The sequence below is a fragment of the Dunckerocampus dactyliophorus genome, unplaced genomic scaffold (assembly GCF_027744805.1).
Source record: "Dunckerocampus dactyliophorus isolate RoL2022-P2 unplaced genomic scaffold, RoL_Ddac_1.1 HiC_scaffold_136, whole genome shotgun sequence".
Classification (NCBI taxonomy): domain Eukaryota; kingdom Metazoa; phylum Chordata; class Actinopteri; order Syngnathiformes; family Syngnathidae; genus Dunckerocampus; species Dunckerocampus dactyliophorus.
Genome location: NW_026559832.1, coordinates 1 through 13,654, shown reverse-complemented (window position 1 = coordinate 13,654; position 13,654 = coordinate 1). Strand labels below are relative to the sequence as shown.

Below are 13,654 nucleotides of genomic sequence, written 5' to 3'. Positions count from 1 at the left end.
GCCTGTAAGCCTGTTTGAACTTCACAGCAGAGAGAAAAACACTGTAGATGGATGTTCCTCACATGAGGGCAAAATAAATACTCTTCCTCCATTCAAAGTGATGGCGTTTTCCAAGAAGTGGGAAACAGCGCCCTCTGCTGAAAGCCAAGAGCCTAAAAAGCTTACAGCACCTGGTATTCCCAGGCGGTCTCCCATCCAAGTACTCACCAGGCCCGCCCCTGCTTAGCTTCCGAGATCGGACGAGATCGGGCGTTCTCAGGGTAGTATGGCCGTAAGCCGGAAAGCTCTCTGAAAACTTTCCTTTTAAAGACGACACTGGTCAAACTGCGCTTCTGCAAACGGTCTCGGATGTGTGTGCACACTTTGCTGCTCGTATGGTTTTTCTGGCTGTTTTGTGCCACCGGTCGCAGCCACAGCCAGCCTGTAAGCCTGTTTGAACTTCACAGCAGAGAGAAAAACACTGTAGATGGATGTTCCTCACATGAGGGCAAAATAAATACTCTTCCTCCATTCAAAGTGATGGCGTTTTCCAAGAAGTGGGAAACAGCGCCCTCTGCTGAAAGCCAAGAGCCTAAAAAGCTTACAGCACCTGGTATTCCCAGGCGGTCTCCCATCCAAGTACTCACCAGGCCCGCCCCTGCTTAGCTTCCGAGATCGGACGAGATCGGGCGTTCTCAGGGTAGTATGGCCGTAAGCCGGAAAGCTCTCTGAAAACTTTCCTTTTAAAGACGACACTGGTCAAACTGCGCTTCTGCAAACGGTCTCGGATGTGTGTGCACACTTTGCTGCTCGTATGGTTTTTCTGGCTGTTTTGTGCCACCGGTCGCAGCCACAGCCAGCCTGTAAGCCTGTTTGAACTTCACAGCAGAGAGAAAAACACTGTAGATGGATGTTCCTCACATGAGGGCAAAATAAATACTCTTCCTCCATTCAAAGTGATGGCGTTTTCCAAGAAGTGGGAAACAGCGCCCTCTGCTGAAAGCCAAGAGCCTAAAAAGCTTACAGCACCTGGTATTCCCAGGCGGTCTCCCATCCAAGTACTCACCAGGCCCGCCCCTGCTTAGCTTCCGAGATCGGACGAGATCGGGCGTTCTCAGGGTAGTATGGCCGTAAGCCGGAAAGCTCTCTGAAAACTTTCCTTTTAAAGACGACACTGGTCAAACTGCGCTTCTGCAAACGGTCTCGGATGTGTGTGCACACTTTGCTGCTCGTATGGTTTTTCTGGCTGTTTTGTGCCACCGGTCGCAGCCACAGCCAGCCTGTAAGCCTGTTTGAACTTCACAGCAGAGAGAAAAACACTGTAGATGGATGTTCCTCACATGAGGGCAAAATAAATACTCTTCCTCCATTCAAAGTGATGGCGTTTTCCAAGAAGTGGGAAACAGCGCCCTCTGCTGAAAGCCAAGAGCCTAAAAAGCTTACAGCACCTGGTATTCCCAGGCGGTCTCCCATTCCAAGTACTCACCAGGCCCGCCCCTGCTTAGCTTCCGAGATCGGACGAGATCGGGCGTTCTCAGGGTAGTATGGCCGTAAGCCGGAAAGCTCTCTGAAAACTTTCCTTTTAAAGACGACACTGGTCAAACTGCGCTTCTGCAAACGGTCTCGGATGTGTGTGCACACTTTGCTGCTCGTATGGTTTTTCTGGCTGTTTTGTGCCACCGGTCGCAGCCACAGCCAGCCTGTAAGCCTGTTTGAACTTCACAGCAGAGAGAAAAACACTGTAGATGGATGTTCCTCACATGAGGGCAAAATAAATACTCTTCCTCCATTCAAAGTGATGGCGTTTTCCAAGAAGTGGGAAACAGCGCCCTCTGCTGAAAGCCAAGAGCCTAAAAAGCTTACAGCACCTGGTATTCCCAGGCGGTCTCCCATCCAAGTACTCACCAGGCCCGCCCCTGCTTAGCTTCCGAGATCGGACGAGATCGGGCGTTCTCAGGGTAGTATGGCCGTAAGCCGGAAAGCTCTCTGAAAACTTTCCTTTTAAAGACGACACTGGTCAAACTGCGCTTCTGCAAACGGTCTCGGATGTGTGTGCACACTTTGCTGCTCGTATGGTTTTTCTGGCTGTTTTGTGCCACCGGTCGCAGCCACAGCCAGCCTGTAAGCCTGTTTGAACTTCACAGCAGAGAGAAAAACACTGTAGATGGATGTTCCTCACATGAGGGCAAAATAAATACTCTTCCTCCATTCAAAGTGATGGCGTTTTCCAAGAAGTGGGAAACAGCGCCCTCTGCTGAAAGCCAAGAGCCTAAAAAGCTTACAGCACCTGGTATTCCCAGGCGGTCTCCCATCCAAGTACTCACCAGGCCCGCCCCTGCTTAGCTTCCGAGATCGGACGAGATCGGGCGTTCTCAGGGTAGTATGGCCGTAAGCCGGAAAGCTCTCTGAAAACTTTCCTTTTAAAGACGACACTGGTCAAACTGCGCTTCTGCAAACGGTCTCGGATGTGTGTGCACACTTTGCTGCTCGTATGGTTTTTCTGGCTGTTTTGTGCCACCGGTCGCAGCCACAGCCAGCCTGTAAGCCTGTTTGAACTTCACAGCAGAGAGAAAAACACTGTAGATGGATGTTCCTCACATGAGGGCAAAATAAATACTCTTCCTCCATTCAAAGTGATGGCGTTTTCCAAGAAGTGGGAAACAGCGCCCTCTGCTGAAAGCCAAGAGCCTAAAAAGCTTACAGCACCTGGTATTCCCAGGCGGTCTCCCATCCAAGTACTCACCAGGCCCGCCCCTGCTTAGCTTCCGAGATCGGACGAGATCGGGCGTTCTCAGGGTAGTATGGCCGTAAGCCGGAAAGCTCTCTGAAAACTTTCCTTTTAAAGACGACACTGGTCAAACTGCGCTTCTGCAAACGGTCTCGGATGTGTGTGCACACTTTGCTGCTCGTATGGTTTTTCTGGCTGTTTTGTGCCACCGGTCGCAGCCACAGCCAGCCTGTAAGCCTGTTTGAACTTCACAGCAGAGAGAAAAACACTGTAGATGGATGTTCCTCACATGAGGGCAAAATAAATACTCTTCCTCCATTCAAAGTGATGGCGTTTTCCAAGAAGTGGGAAACAGCGCCCTCTGCTGAAAGCCAAGAGCCTAAAAAGCTTACAGCACCTGGTATTCCCAGGCGGTCTCCCATTCCAAGTACTCACCAGGCCCGCCCCTGCTTAGCTTCCGAGATCGGACGAGATCGGGCGTTCTCAGGGTAGTATGGCCGTAAGCCGGAAAGCTCTCTGAAAACTTTCCTTTTAAAGACGACACTGGTCAAACTGCGCTTCTGCAAACGGTCTCGGATGTGTGTGCACACTTTGCTGCTCGTATGGTTTTTCTGGCTGTTTTGTGCCACCGGTCGCAGCCACAGCCAGCCTGTAAGCCTGTTTGAACTTCACAGCAGAGAGAAAAACACTGTAGATGGATGTTCCTCACATGAGGGCAAAATAAATACTCTTCCTCCATTCAAAGTGATGGCGTTTTCCAAGAAGTGGGAAACAGCGCCCTCTGCTGAAAGCCAAGAGCCTAAAAAGCTTACAGCACCTGGTATTCCCAGGCGGTCTCCCATCCAAGTACTCACCAGGCCCGCCCCTGCTTAGCTTCCGAGATCGGACGAGATCGGGCGTTCTCAGGGTAGTATGGCCGTAAGCCGGAAAGCTCTCTGAAAACTTTCCTTTTAAAGACGACACTGGTCAAACTGCGCTTCTGCAAACGGTCTCGGATGTGTGTGCACACTTTGCTGCTCGTATGGTTTTTCTGGCTGTTTTGTGCCACCGGTCGCAGCCACAGCCAGCCTGTAAGCCTGTTTGAACTTCACAGCAGAGAGAAAAACACTGTAGATGGATGTTCCTCACATGAGGGCAAAATAAATACTCTTCCTCCATTCAAAGTGATGGCGTTTTCCAAGAAGTGGGAAACAGCGCCCTCTGCTGAAAGCCAAGAGCCTAAAAAGCTTACAGCACCTGGTATTCCCAGGCGGTCTCCCATTCCAAGTACTCACCAGGCCCGCCCCTGCTTAGCTTCCGAGATCGGACGAGATCGGGCGTTCTCAGGGTAGTATGGCCGTAAGCCGGAAAGCTCTCTGAAAACTTTCCTTTTAAAGACGACACTGGTCAAACTGCGCTTCTGCAAACGGTCTCGGATGTGTGTGCACACTTTGCTGCTCGTATGGTTTTTCTGGCTGTTTTGTGCCACCGGTCGCAGCCACAGCCAGCCTGTAAGCCTGTTTGAACTTCACAGCAGAGAGAAAAACACTGTAGATGGATGTTCCTCACATGAGGGCAAAATAAATACTCTTCCTCCATTCAAAGTGATGGCGTTTTCCAAGAAGTGGGAAACAGCGCCCTCTGCTGAAAGCCAAGAGCCTAAAAAGCTTACAGCACCTGGTATTCCCAGGCGGTCTCCCATTCCAAGTACTCACCAGGCCCGCCCCTGCTTAGCTTCCGAGATCGGACGAGATCGGGCGTTCTCAGGGTAGTATGGCCGTAAGCCGGAAAGCTCTCTGAAAACTTTCCTTTTAAAGACGACACTGGTCAAACTGCGCTTCTGCAAACGGTCTCGGATGTGTGTGCACACTTTGCTGCTCGTATGGTTTTTCTGGCTGTTTTGTGCCACCGGTCGCAGCCACAGCCAGCCTGTAAGCCTGTTTGAACTTCACAGCAGAGAGAAAAACACTGTAGATGGATGTTCCTCACATGAGGGCAAAATAAATACTCTTCCTCCATTCAAAGTGATGGCGTTTTCCAAGAAGTGGGAAACAGCGCCCTCTGCTGAAAGCCAAGAGCCTAAAAAGCTTACAGCACCTGGTATTCCCAGGCGGTCTCCCATTCCAAGTACTCACCAGGCCCGCCCCTGCTTAGCTTCCGAGATCGGACGAGATCGGGCGTTCTCAGGGTAGTATGGCCGTAAGCCGGAAAGCTCTCTGAAAACTTTCCTTTTAAAGACGACACTGGTCAAACTGCGCTTCTGCAAACGGTCTCGGATGTGTGTGCACACTTTGCTGCTCGTATGGTTTTTCTGGCTGTTTTGTGCCACCGGTCGCAGCCACAGCCAGCCTGTAAGCCTGTTTGAACTTCACAGCAGAGAGAAAAACACTGTAGATGGATGTTCCTCACATGAGGGCAAAATAAATACTCTTCCTCCATTCAAAGTGATGGCGTTTTCCAAGAAGTGGGAAACAGCGCCCTCTGCTGAAAGCCAAGAGCCTAAAAAGCTTACAGCACCTGGTATTCCCAGGCGGTCTCCCATCCAAGTACTCACCAGGCCCGCCCCTGCTTAGCTTCCGAGATCGGACGAGATCGGGCGTTCTCAGGGTAGTATGGCCGTAAGCCGGAAAGCTCTCTGAAAACTTTCCTTTTAAAGACGACACTGGTCAAACTGCGCTTCTGCAAACGGTCTCGGATGTGTGTGCACACTTTGCTGCTCGTATGGTTTTTCTGGCTGTTTTGTGCCACCGGTCGCAGCCACAGCCAGCCTGTAAGCCTGTTTGAACTTCACAGCAGAGAGAAAAACACTGTAGATGGATGTTCCTCACATGAGGGCAAAATAAATACTCTTCCTCCATTCAAAGTGATGGCGTTTTCCAAGAAGTGGGAAACAGCGCCCTCTGCTGAAAGCCAAGAGCCTAAAAAGCTTACAGCACCTGGTATTCCCAGGCGGTCTCCCATTCCAAGTACTCACCAGGCCCGCCCCTGCTTAGCTTCCGAGATCGGACGAGATCGGGCGTTCTCAGGGTAGTATGGCCGTAAGCCGGAAAGCTCTCTGAAAACTTTCCTTTTAAAGACGACACTGGTCAAACTGCGCTTCTGCAAACGGTCTCGGATGTGTGTGCACACTTTGCTGCTCGTATGGTTTTTCTGGCTGTTTTGTGCCACCGGTCGCAGCCACAGCCAGCCTGTAAGCCTGTTTGAACTTCACAGCAGAGAGAAAAACACTGTAGATGGATGTTCCTCACATGAGGGCAAAATAAATACTCTTCCTCCATTCAAAGTGATGGCGTTTTCCAAGAAGTGGGAAACAGCGCCCTCTGCTGAAAGCCAAGAGCCTAAAAAGCTTACAGCACCTGGTATTCCCAGGCGGTCTCCCATCCAAGTACTCACCAGGCCCGCCCCTGCTTAGCTTCCGAGATCGGACGAGATCGGGCGTTCTCAGGGTAGTATGGCCGTAAGCCGGAAAGCTCTCTGAAAACTTTCCTTTTAAAGACGACACTGGTCAAACTGCGCTTCTGCAAACGGTCTCGGATGTGTGTGCACACTTTGCTGCTCGTATGGTTTTTCTGGCTGTTTTGTGCCACCGGTCGCAGCCACAGCCAGCCTGTAAGCCTGTTTGAACTTCACAGCAGAGAGAAAAACACTGTAGATGGATGTTCCTCACATGAGGGCAAAATAAATACTCTTCCTCCATTCAAAGTGATGGCGTTTTCCAAGAAGTGGGAAACAGCGCCCTCTGCTGAAAGCCAAGAGCCTAAAAAGCTTACAGCACCTGGTATTCCCAGGCGGTCTCCCATCCAAGTACTCACCAGGCCCGCCCCTGCTTAGCTTCCGAGATCGGACGAGATCGGGCGTTCTCAGGGTAGTATGGCCGTAAGCCGGAAAGCTCTCTGAAAACTTTCCTTTTAAAGACGACACTGGTCAAACTGCGCTTCTGCAAACGGTCTCGGATGTGTGTGCACACTTTGCTGCTCGTATGGTTTTTCTGGCTGTTTTGTGCCACCGGTCGCAGCCACAGCCAGCCTGTAAGCCTGTTTGAACTTCACAGCAGAGAGAAAAACACTGTAGATGGATGTTCCTCACATGAGGGCAAAATAAATACTCTTCCTCCATTCAAAGTGATGGCGTTTTCCAAGAAGTGGGAAACAGCGCCCTCTGCTGAAAGCCAAGAGCCTAAAAAGCTTACAGCACCTGGTATTCCCAGGCGGTCTCCCATCCAAGTACTCACCAGGCCCGCCCCTGCTTAGCTTCCGAGATCGGACGAGATCGGGCGTTCTCAGGGTAGTATGGCCGTAAGCCGGAAAGCTCTCTGAAAACTTTCCTTTTAAAGACGACACTGGTCAAACTGCGCTTCTGCAAACGGTCTCGGATGTGTGTGCACACTTTGCTGCTCGTATGGTTTTTCTGGCTGTTTTGTGCCACCGGTCGCAGCCACAGCCAGCCTGTAAGCCTGTTTGAACTTCACAGCAGAGAGAAAAACACTGTAGATGGATGTTCCTCACATGAGGGCAAAATAAATACTCTTCCTCCATTCAAAGTGATGGCGTTTTCCAAGAAGTGGGAAACAGCGCCCTCTGCTGAAAGCCAAGAGCCTAAAAAGCTTACAGCACCTGGTATTCCCAGGCGGTCTCCCATTCCAAGTACTCACCAGGCCCGCCCCTGCTTAGCTTCCGAGATCGGACGAGATCGGGCGTTCTCAGGGTAGTATGGCCGTAAGCCGGAAAGCTCTCTGAAAACTTTCCTTTTAAAGACGACACTGGTCAAACTGCGCTTCTGCAAACGGTCTCGGATGTGTGTGCACACTTTGCTGCTCGTATGGTTTTTCTGGCTGTTTTGTGCCACCGGTCGCAGCCACAGCCAGCCTGTAAGCCTGTTTGAACTTCACAGCAGAGAGAAAAACACTGTAGATGGATGTTCCTCACATGAGGGCAAAATAAATACTCTTCCTCCATTCAAAGTGATGGCGTTTTCCAAGAAGTGGGAAACAGCGCCCTCTGCTGAAAGCCAAGAGCCTAAAAAGCTTACAGCACCTGGTATTCCCAGGCGGTCTCCCATCCAAGTACTCACCAGGCCCGCCCCTGCTTAGCTTCCGAGATCGGACGAGATCGGGCGTTCTCAGGGTAGTATGGCCGTAAGCCGGAAAGCTCTCTGAAAACTTTCCTTTTAAAGACGACACTGGTCAAACTGCGCTTCTGCAAACGGTCTCGGATGTGTGTGCACACTTTGCTGCTCGTATGGTTTTTCTGGCTGTTTTGTGCCACCGGTCGCAGCCACAGCCAGCCTGTAAGCCTGTTTGAACTTCACAGCAGAGAGAAAAACACTGTAGATGGATGTTCCTCACATGAGGGCAAAATAAATACTCTTCCTCCATTCAAAGTGATGGCGTTTTCCAAGAAGTGGGAAACAGCGCCCTCTGCTGAAAGCCAAGAGCCTAAAAAGCTTACAGCACCTGGTATTCCCAGGCGGTCTCCCATCCAAGTACTCACCAGGCCCGCCCCTGCTTAGCTTCCGAGATCGGACGAGATCGGGCGTTCTCAGGGTAGTATGGCCGTAAGCCGGAAAGCTCTCTGAAAACTTTCCTTTTAAAGACGACACTGGTCAAACTGCGCTTCTGCAAACGGTCTCGGATGTGTGTGCACACTTTGCTGCTCGTATGGTTTTTCTGGCTGTTTTGTGCCACCGGTCGCAGCCACAGCCAGCCTGTAAGCCTGTTTGAACTTCACAGCAGAGAGAAAAACACTGTAGATGGATGTTCCTCACATGAGGGCAAAATAAATACTCTTCCTCCATTCAAAGTGATGGCGTTTTCCAAGAAGTGGGAAACAGCGCCCTCTGCTGAAAGCCAAGAGCCTAAAAAGCTTACAGCACCTGGTATTCCCAGGCGGTCTCCCATCCAAGTACTCACCAGGCCCGCCCCTGCTTAGCTTCCGAGATCGGACGAGATCGGGCGTTCTCAGGGTAGTATGGCCGTAAGCCGGAAGCTCTCTGAAAACTTTCCTTTTAAAGACGACACTGGTCAAACTGCGCTTCTGCAAACGGTCTCGGATGTGTGTGCACACTTTGCTGCTCGTATGGTTTTTCTGGCTGTTTTGTGCCACCGGTCGCAGCCACAGCCAGCCTGTAAGCCTGTTTGAACTTCACAGCAGAGAGAAAAACACTGTAGATGGATGTTCCTCACATGAGGGCAAAATAAATACTCTTCCTCCATTCAAAGTGATGGCGTTTTCCAAGAAGTGGGAAACAGCGCCCTCTGCTGAAAGCCAAGAGCCTAAAAAGCTTACAGCACCTGGTATTCCCAGGCGGTCTCCCATCCAAGTACTCACCAGGCCCGCCCCTGCTTAGCTTCCGAGATCGGACGAGATCGGGCGTTCTCAGGGTAGTATGGCCGTAAGCCGAAAGCTCTCTGAAAACTTTCCTTTTAAAGACGACACTGGTCAAACTGCGCTTCTGCAAACGGTCTCGGATGTGTGTGCACACTTTGCTGCTCGTATGGTTTTTCTGGCTGTTTTGTGCCACCGGTCGCAGCCACAGCCAGCCTGTAAGCCTGTTTGAACTTCACAGCAGAGAGAAAAACACTGTAGATGGATGTTCCTCACATGAGGGCAAAATAAATACTCTTCCTCCATTCAAAGTGATGGCGTTTTCCAAGAAGTGGGAAACAGCGCCCTCTGCTGAAAGCCAAGAGCCTAAAAAGCTTACAGCACCTGGTATTCCCAGGCGGTCTCCCATCCAAGTACTCACCAGGCCCGCCCCTGCTTAGCTTCCGAGATCGGACGAGATCGGGCGTTCTCAGGGTAGTATGGCCGTAAGCCGGAAAGCTCTCTGAAAACTTTCCTTTTAAAGACGACACTGGTCAAACTGCGCTTCTGCAAACGGTCTCGGATGTGTGTGCACACTTTGCTGCTCGTATGGTTTTTCTGGCTGTTTTGTGCCACCGGTCGCAGCCACAGCCAGCCTGTAAGCCTGTTTGAACTTCACAGCAGAGAGAAAAACACTGTAGATGGATGTTCCTCACATGAGGGCAAAATAAATACTCTTCCTCCATTCAAAGTGATGGCGTTTTCCAAGAAGTGGGAAACAGCGCCCTCTGCTGAAAGCCAAGAGCCTAAAAAGCTTACAGCACCTGGTATTCCCAGGCGGTCTCCCATCCAAGTACTCACCAGGCCCGCCCCTGCTTAGCTTCCGAGATCGGACGAGATCGGGCGTTCTCAGGGTAGTATGGCCGTAAGCCGGAAAGCTCTCTGAAAACTTTCCTTTTAAAGACGACACTGGTCAAACTGCGCTTCTGCAAACGGTCTCGGATGTGTGTGCACACTTTGCTGCTCGTATGGTTTTTCTGGCTGTTTTGTGCCACCGGTCGCAGCCACAGCCAGCCTGTAAGCCTGTTTGAACTTCACAGCAGAGAGAAAAACACTGTAGATGGATGTTCCTCACATGAGGGCAAAATAAATACTCTTCCTCCATTCAAAGTGATGGCGTTTTCCAAGAAGTGGGAAACAGCGCCCTCTGCTGAAAGCCAAGAGCCTAAAAAGCTTACAGCACCTGGTATTCCCAGGCGGTCTCCCATCCAAGTACTCACCAGGCCCGCCCCTGCTTAGCTTCCGAGATCGGACGAGATCGGGCGTTCTCAGGGTAGTATGGCCGTAAGCCGGAAAGCTCTCTGAAAACTTTCCTTTTAAAGACGACACTGGTCAAACTGCGCTTCTGCAAACGGTCTCGGATGTGTGTGCACACTTTGCTGCTCGTATGGTTTTTCTGGCTGTTTTGTGCCACCGGTCGCAGCCACAGCCAGCCTGTAAGCCTGTTTGAACTTCACAGCAGAGAGAAAAACACTGTAGATGGATGTTCCTCACATGAGGGCAAAATAAATACTCTTCCTCCATTCAAAGTGATGGCGTTTTCCAAGAAGTGGGAAACAGCGCCCTCTGCTGAAAGCCAAGAGCCTAAAAAGCTTACAGCACCTGGTATTCCCAGGCGGTCTCCCATTCCAAGTACTCACCAGGCCCGCCCCTGCTTAGCTTCCGAGATCGGACGAGATCGGGCGTTCTCAGGGTAGTATGGCCGTAAGCCGGAAAGCTCTCTGAAAACTTTCCTTTAAAGACGACACTGGTCAAACTGCGCTTCTGCAAACGGTCTCGGATGTGTGTGCACACTTTGCTGCTCGTATGGTTTTTCTGGCTGTTTTGTGCCACCGGTCGCAGCCACAGCCAGCCTGTAAGCCTGTTTGAACTTCACAGCAGAGAGAAAAACACTGTAGATGGATGTTCCTCACATGAGGGCAAAATAAATACTCTTCCTCCATTCAAAGTGATGGCGTTTTCCAAGAAGTGGGAAACAGCGCCCTCTGCTGAAAGCCAAGAGCCTAAAAAGCTTACAGCACCTGGTATTCCCAGGCGGTCTCCCATTCCAAGTACTCACCAGGCCCGCCCCTGCTTAGCTTCCGAGATCGGACGAGATCGGGCGTTCTCAGGGTAGTATGGCCGTAAGCCGGAAAGCTCTCTGAAAACTTTCCTTTTAAAGACGACACTGGTCAAACTGCGCTTCTGCAAACGGTCTCGGATGTGTGTGCACACTTTGCTGCTCGTATGGTTTTTCTGGCTGTTTTGTGCCACCGGTCGCAGCCACAGCCAGCCTGTAAGCCTGTTTGAACTTCACAGCAGAGAGAAAAACACTGTAGATGGATGTTCCTCACATGAGGGCAAAATAAATACTCTTCCTCCATTCAAAGTGATGGCGTTTTCCAAGAAGTGGGAAACAGCGCCCTCTGCTGAAAGCCAAGAGCCTAAAAAGCTTACAGCACCTGGTATTCCCAGGCGGTCTCCCATCCAAGTACTCACCAGGCCCGCCCCTGCTTAGCTTCCGAGATCGGACGAGATCGGGCGTTCTCAGGGTAGTATGGCCGTTAAGCCGGAAAGCTCTCTGAAAACTTTCCTTTTAAAGACGACACTGGTCAAACTGCGCTTCTGCAAACGGTCTCGGATGTGTGTGCACACTTTGCTGCTCGTATGGTTTTTCTGGCTGTTTTGTGCCACCGGTCGCAGCCACAGCCAGCCTGTAAGCCTGTTTGAACTTCACAGCAGAGAGAAAAACACTGTAGATGGATGTTCCTCACATGAGGGCAAAATAAATACTCTTCCTCCATTCAAAGTGATGGCGTTTTCCAAGAAGTGGGAAACAGCGCCCTCTGCTGAAAGCCAAGAGCCTAAAAAGCTTACAGCACCTGGTATTCCCAGGCGGTCTCCCATCCAAGTACTCACCAGGCCCGCCCCTGCTTAGCTTCCGAGATCGGACGAGATCGGGCGTTCTCAGGGTAGTATGGCCGTAAGCCGGAAAGCTCTCTGAAAACTTTCCTTTTAAAGACGACACTGGTCAAACTGCGCTTCTGCAAACGGTCTCGGATGTGTGTGCACACTTTGCTGCTCGTATGGTTTTTCTGGCTGTTTTGTGCCACCGGTCGCAGCCACAGCCAGCCTGTAAGCCTGTTTGAACTTCACAGCAGAGAGAAAAACACTGTAGATGGATGTTCCTCACATGAGGGCAAAATAAATACTCTTCCTCCATTCAAAGTGATGGCGTTTTCCAAGAAGTGGGAAACAGCGCCCTCTGCTGAAAGCCAAGAGCCTAAAAAGCTTACAGCACCTGGTATTCCCAGGCGGTCTCCCATCCAAGTACTCACCAGGCCCGCCCCTGCTTAGCTTCCGAGATCGGACGAGATCGGGCGTTCTCAGGGTAGTATGGCCGTAAGCCGGAAAGCTCTCTGAAAACTTTCCTTTTAAAGACGACACTGGTCAAACTGCGCTTCTGCAAACGGTCTCGGATGTGTGTGCACACTTTGCTGCTCGTATGGTTTTTCTGGCTGTTTTGTGCCACCGGTCGCAGCCACAGCCAGCCTGTAAGCCTGTTTGAACTTCACAGCAGAGAGAAAAACACTGTAGATGGATGTTCCTCACATGAGGGCAAAATAAATACTCTTCCTCCATTCAAAGTGATGGCGTTTTCCAAGAAGTGGGAAACAGCGCCCTCTGCTGAAAGCCAAGAGCCTAAAAAGCTTACAGCACCTGGTATTCCCAGGCGGTCTCCCATCCAAGTACTCACCAGGCCCGCCCCTGCTTAGCTTCCGAGATCGGACGAGATCGGGCGTTCTCAGGGTAGTATGGCCGTAAGCCGGAAAGCTCTCTGAAAACTTTCCTTTTAAAGACGACACTGGTCAAACTGCGCTTCTGCAAACGGTCTCGGATGTGTGTGCACACTTTGCTGCTCGTATGGTTTTTCTGGCTGTTTTGTGCCACCGGTCGCAGCCACAGCCAGCCTGTAAGCCTGTTTGAACTTCACAGCAGAGAGAAAAACACTGTAGATGGATGTTCCTCACATGAGGGCAAAATAAATACTCTTCCTCCATTCAAAGTGATGGCGTTTTCCAAGAAGTGGGAAACAGCGCCCTCTGCTGAAAGCCAAGAGCCTAAAAAGCTTACAGCACCTGGTATTCCCAGGCGGTCTCCCATCCAAGTACTCACCAGGCCCGCCCCTGCTTAGCTTCCGAGATCGGACGAGATCGGGCGTTCTCAGGGTAGTATGGCCGTAAGCCGGAAAGCTCTCTGAAAACTTTCCTTTTAAAGACGACACTGGTCAAACTGCGCTTCTGCAAACGGTCTCGGATGTGTGTGCACACTTTGCTGCTCGTATGGTTTTTCTGGCTGTTTTGTGCCACCGGTCGCAGCCACAGCCAGCCTGTAAGCCTGTTTGAACTTCACAGCAGAGAGAAAAACACTGTAGATGGATGTTCCTCACATGAGGGCAAAATAAATACTCTTCTCCATTCAAAGTGATGGCGTTTTCCAAGAAGTGGGAAACAGCGCCCTCTGCTGAAAGCCAAGAGCCTAAAAAGCTTACAGCACCTGGTATTCCCAGGCGGTCTCCCATCCAAGTACTCACCAGGCCCGCCCCTGCTTAGCTTCCGAGATCGGA

General features: G+C 51.0%; 32 non-coding genes across 32 annotated transcripts; all 32 read right to left on the bottom strand.

Annotated features, from left to right (window-relative positions):
- Positions 1-158: 158 nt before the first annotated feature.
- LOC129174614 (5S ribosomal RNA) lies at positions 159-277 on the bottom strand. The gene has a single exon (XR_008567612.1). It is a non-coding gene; the product is annotated as a 5S ribosomal RNA (ribosomal RNA).
- A 300-nt stretch (positions 278-577) lies between these two features.
- Positions 578-696, bottom strand: LOC129174613 (5S ribosomal RNA). Its single transcript, XR_008567611.1, has one exon. It is a non-coding gene; the product is annotated as a 5S ribosomal RNA (ribosomal RNA).
- A 300-nt stretch (positions 697-996) lies between these two features.
- Positions 997-1,115, bottom strand: LOC129174612 (5S ribosomal RNA). Its single transcript, XR_008567610.1, has one exon. It is a non-coding gene; the product is annotated as a 5S ribosomal RNA (ribosomal RNA).
- A 300-nt stretch (positions 1,116-1,415) lies between these two features.
- LOC129174594 (5S ribosomal RNA) lies at positions 1,416-1,535 on the bottom strand. Its single transcript, XR_008567592.1, has one exon. It is a non-coding gene; the product is annotated as a 5S ribosomal RNA (ribosomal RNA).
- A 300-nt stretch (positions 1,536-1,835) lies between these two features.
- Positions 1,836-1,954, bottom strand: LOC129174611 (5S ribosomal RNA). The gene has a single exon (XR_008567609.1). It is a non-coding gene; the product is annotated as a 5S ribosomal RNA (ribosomal RNA).
- A 300-nt stretch (positions 1,955-2,254) lies between these two features.
- LOC129174610 (5S ribosomal RNA) lies at positions 2,255-2,373 on the bottom strand. Its single transcript, XR_008567608.1, has one exon. It is a non-coding gene; the product is annotated as a 5S ribosomal RNA (ribosomal RNA).
- Positions 2,374-2,673: 300 nt separating this feature from the next.
- LOC129174609 (5S ribosomal RNA) lies at positions 2,674-2,792 on the bottom strand. The gene has a single exon (XR_008567607.1). It is a non-coding gene; the product is annotated as a 5S ribosomal RNA (ribosomal RNA).
- A 300-nt stretch (positions 2,793-3,092) lies between these two features.
- On the bottom strand, positions 3,093-3,212 carry LOC129174593 (5S ribosomal RNA). Its single transcript, XR_008567591.1, has one exon. It is a non-coding gene; the product is annotated as a 5S ribosomal RNA (ribosomal RNA).
- Positions 3,213-3,512: 300 nt separating this feature from the next.
- Positions 3,513-3,631, bottom strand: LOC129174608 (5S ribosomal RNA). Its single transcript, XR_008567606.1, has one exon. It is a non-coding gene; the product is annotated as a 5S ribosomal RNA (ribosomal RNA).
- Positions 3,632-3,931: 300 nt separating this feature from the next.
- On the bottom strand, positions 3,932-4,051 carry LOC129174591 (5S ribosomal RNA). Its single transcript, XR_008567589.1, has one exon. It is a non-coding gene; the product is annotated as a 5S ribosomal RNA (ribosomal RNA).
- A 300-nt stretch (positions 4,052-4,351) lies between these two features.
- On the bottom strand, positions 4,352-4,471 carry LOC129174590 (5S ribosomal RNA). Its single transcript, XR_008567588.1, has one exon. It is a non-coding gene; the product is annotated as a 5S ribosomal RNA (ribosomal RNA).
- A 300-nt stretch (positions 4,472-4,771) lies between these two features.
- On the bottom strand, positions 4,772-4,891 carry LOC129174589 (5S ribosomal RNA). Its single transcript, XR_008567587.1, has one exon. It is a non-coding gene; the product is annotated as a 5S ribosomal RNA (ribosomal RNA).
- A 300-nt stretch (positions 4,892-5,191) lies between these two features.
- Positions 5,192-5,310, bottom strand: LOC129174606 (5S ribosomal RNA). Its single transcript, XR_008567604.1, has one exon. It is a non-coding gene; the product is annotated as a 5S ribosomal RNA (ribosomal RNA).
- Positions 5,311-5,610: 300 nt separating this feature from the next.
- Positions 5,611-5,730, bottom strand: LOC129174588 (5S ribosomal RNA). The gene has a single exon (XR_008567586.1). It is a non-coding gene; the product is annotated as a 5S ribosomal RNA (ribosomal RNA).
- A 300-nt stretch (positions 5,731-6,030) lies between these two features.
- On the bottom strand, positions 6,031-6,149 carry LOC129174605 (5S ribosomal RNA). The gene has a single exon (XR_008567603.1). It is a non-coding gene; the product is annotated as a 5S ribosomal RNA (ribosomal RNA).
- Positions 6,150-6,449: 300 nt separating this feature from the next.
- Positions 6,450-6,568, bottom strand: LOC129174604 (5S ribosomal RNA). The gene has a single exon (XR_008567602.1). It is a non-coding gene; the product is annotated as a 5S ribosomal RNA (ribosomal RNA).
- Positions 6,569-6,868: 300 nt separating this feature from the next.
- On the bottom strand, positions 6,869-6,987 carry LOC129174603 (5S ribosomal RNA). The gene has a single exon (XR_008567601.1). It is a non-coding gene; the product is annotated as a 5S ribosomal RNA (ribosomal RNA).
- Positions 6,988-7,287: 300 nt separating this feature from the next.
- LOC129174587 (5S ribosomal RNA) lies at positions 7,288-7,407 on the bottom strand. The gene has a single exon (XR_008567585.1). It is a non-coding gene; the product is annotated as a 5S ribosomal RNA (ribosomal RNA).
- Positions 7,408-7,707: 300 nt separating this feature from the next.
- Positions 7,708-7,826, bottom strand: LOC129174602 (5S ribosomal RNA). The gene has a single exon (XR_008567600.1). It is a non-coding gene; the product is annotated as a 5S ribosomal RNA (ribosomal RNA).
- Positions 7,827-8,126: 300 nt separating this feature from the next.
- On the bottom strand, positions 8,127-8,245 carry LOC129174601 (5S ribosomal RNA). The gene has a single exon (XR_008567599.1). It is a non-coding gene; the product is annotated as a 5S ribosomal RNA (ribosomal RNA).
- A 300-nt stretch (positions 8,246-8,545) lies between these two features.
- On the bottom strand, positions 8,546-8,664 carry LOC129174600 (5S ribosomal RNA). The gene has a single exon (XR_008567598.1). It is a non-coding gene; the product is annotated as a 5S ribosomal RNA (ribosomal RNA).
- Positions 8,665-8,963: 299 nt separating this feature from the next.
- On the bottom strand, positions 8,964-9,082 carry LOC129174599 (5S ribosomal RNA). Its single transcript, XR_008567597.1, has one exon. It is a non-coding gene; the product is annotated as a 5S ribosomal RNA (ribosomal RNA).
- Positions 9,083-9,381: 299 nt separating this feature from the next.
- Positions 9,382-9,500, bottom strand: LOC129174592 (5S ribosomal RNA). The gene has a single exon (XR_008567590.1). It is a non-coding gene; the product is annotated as a 5S ribosomal RNA (ribosomal RNA).
- A 300-nt stretch (positions 9,501-9,800) lies between these two features.
- LOC129174581 (5S ribosomal RNA) lies at positions 9,801-9,919 on the bottom strand. The gene has a single exon (XR_008567579.1). It is a non-coding gene; the product is annotated as a 5S ribosomal RNA (ribosomal RNA).
- A 300-nt stretch (positions 9,920-10,219) lies between these two features.
- Positions 10,220-10,338, bottom strand: LOC129174642 (5S ribosomal RNA). The gene has a single exon (XR_008567638.1). It is a non-coding gene; the product is annotated as a 5S ribosomal RNA (ribosomal RNA).
- A 300-nt stretch (positions 10,339-10,638) lies between these two features.
- Positions 10,639-10,758, bottom strand: LOC129174586 (5S ribosomal RNA). Its single transcript, XR_008567584.1, has one exon. It is a non-coding gene; the product is annotated as a 5S ribosomal RNA (ribosomal RNA).
- A 299-nt stretch (positions 10,759-11,057) lies between these two features.
- LOC129174585 (5S ribosomal RNA) lies at positions 11,058-11,177 on the bottom strand. The gene has a single exon (XR_008567583.1). It is a non-coding gene; the product is annotated as a 5S ribosomal RNA (ribosomal RNA).
- A 300-nt stretch (positions 11,178-11,477) lies between these two features.
- LOC129174598 (5S ribosomal RNA) lies at positions 11,478-11,596 on the bottom strand. Its single transcript, XR_008567596.1, has one exon. It is a non-coding gene; the product is annotated as a 5S ribosomal RNA (ribosomal RNA).
- Positions 11,597-11,897: 301 nt separating this feature from the next.
- Positions 11,898-12,016, bottom strand: LOC129174630 (5S ribosomal RNA). Its single transcript, XR_008567627.1, has one exon. It is a non-coding gene; the product is annotated as a 5S ribosomal RNA (ribosomal RNA).
- Positions 12,017-12,316: 300 nt separating this feature from the next.
- Positions 12,317-12,435, bottom strand: LOC129174619 (5S ribosomal RNA). Its single transcript, XR_008567616.1, has one exon. It is a non-coding gene; the product is annotated as a 5S ribosomal RNA (ribosomal RNA).
- A 300-nt stretch (positions 12,436-12,735) lies between these two features.
- On the bottom strand, positions 12,736-12,854 carry LOC129174607 (5S ribosomal RNA). Its single transcript, XR_008567605.1, has one exon. It is a non-coding gene; the product is annotated as a 5S ribosomal RNA (ribosomal RNA).
- Positions 12,855-13,154: 300 nt separating this feature from the next.
- Positions 13,155-13,273, bottom strand: LOC129174574 (5S ribosomal RNA). Its single transcript, XR_008567573.1, has one exon. It is a non-coding gene; the product is annotated as a 5S ribosomal RNA (ribosomal RNA).
- Between the last annotated feature and the right edge of the window lie 381 nt (positions 13,274-13,654).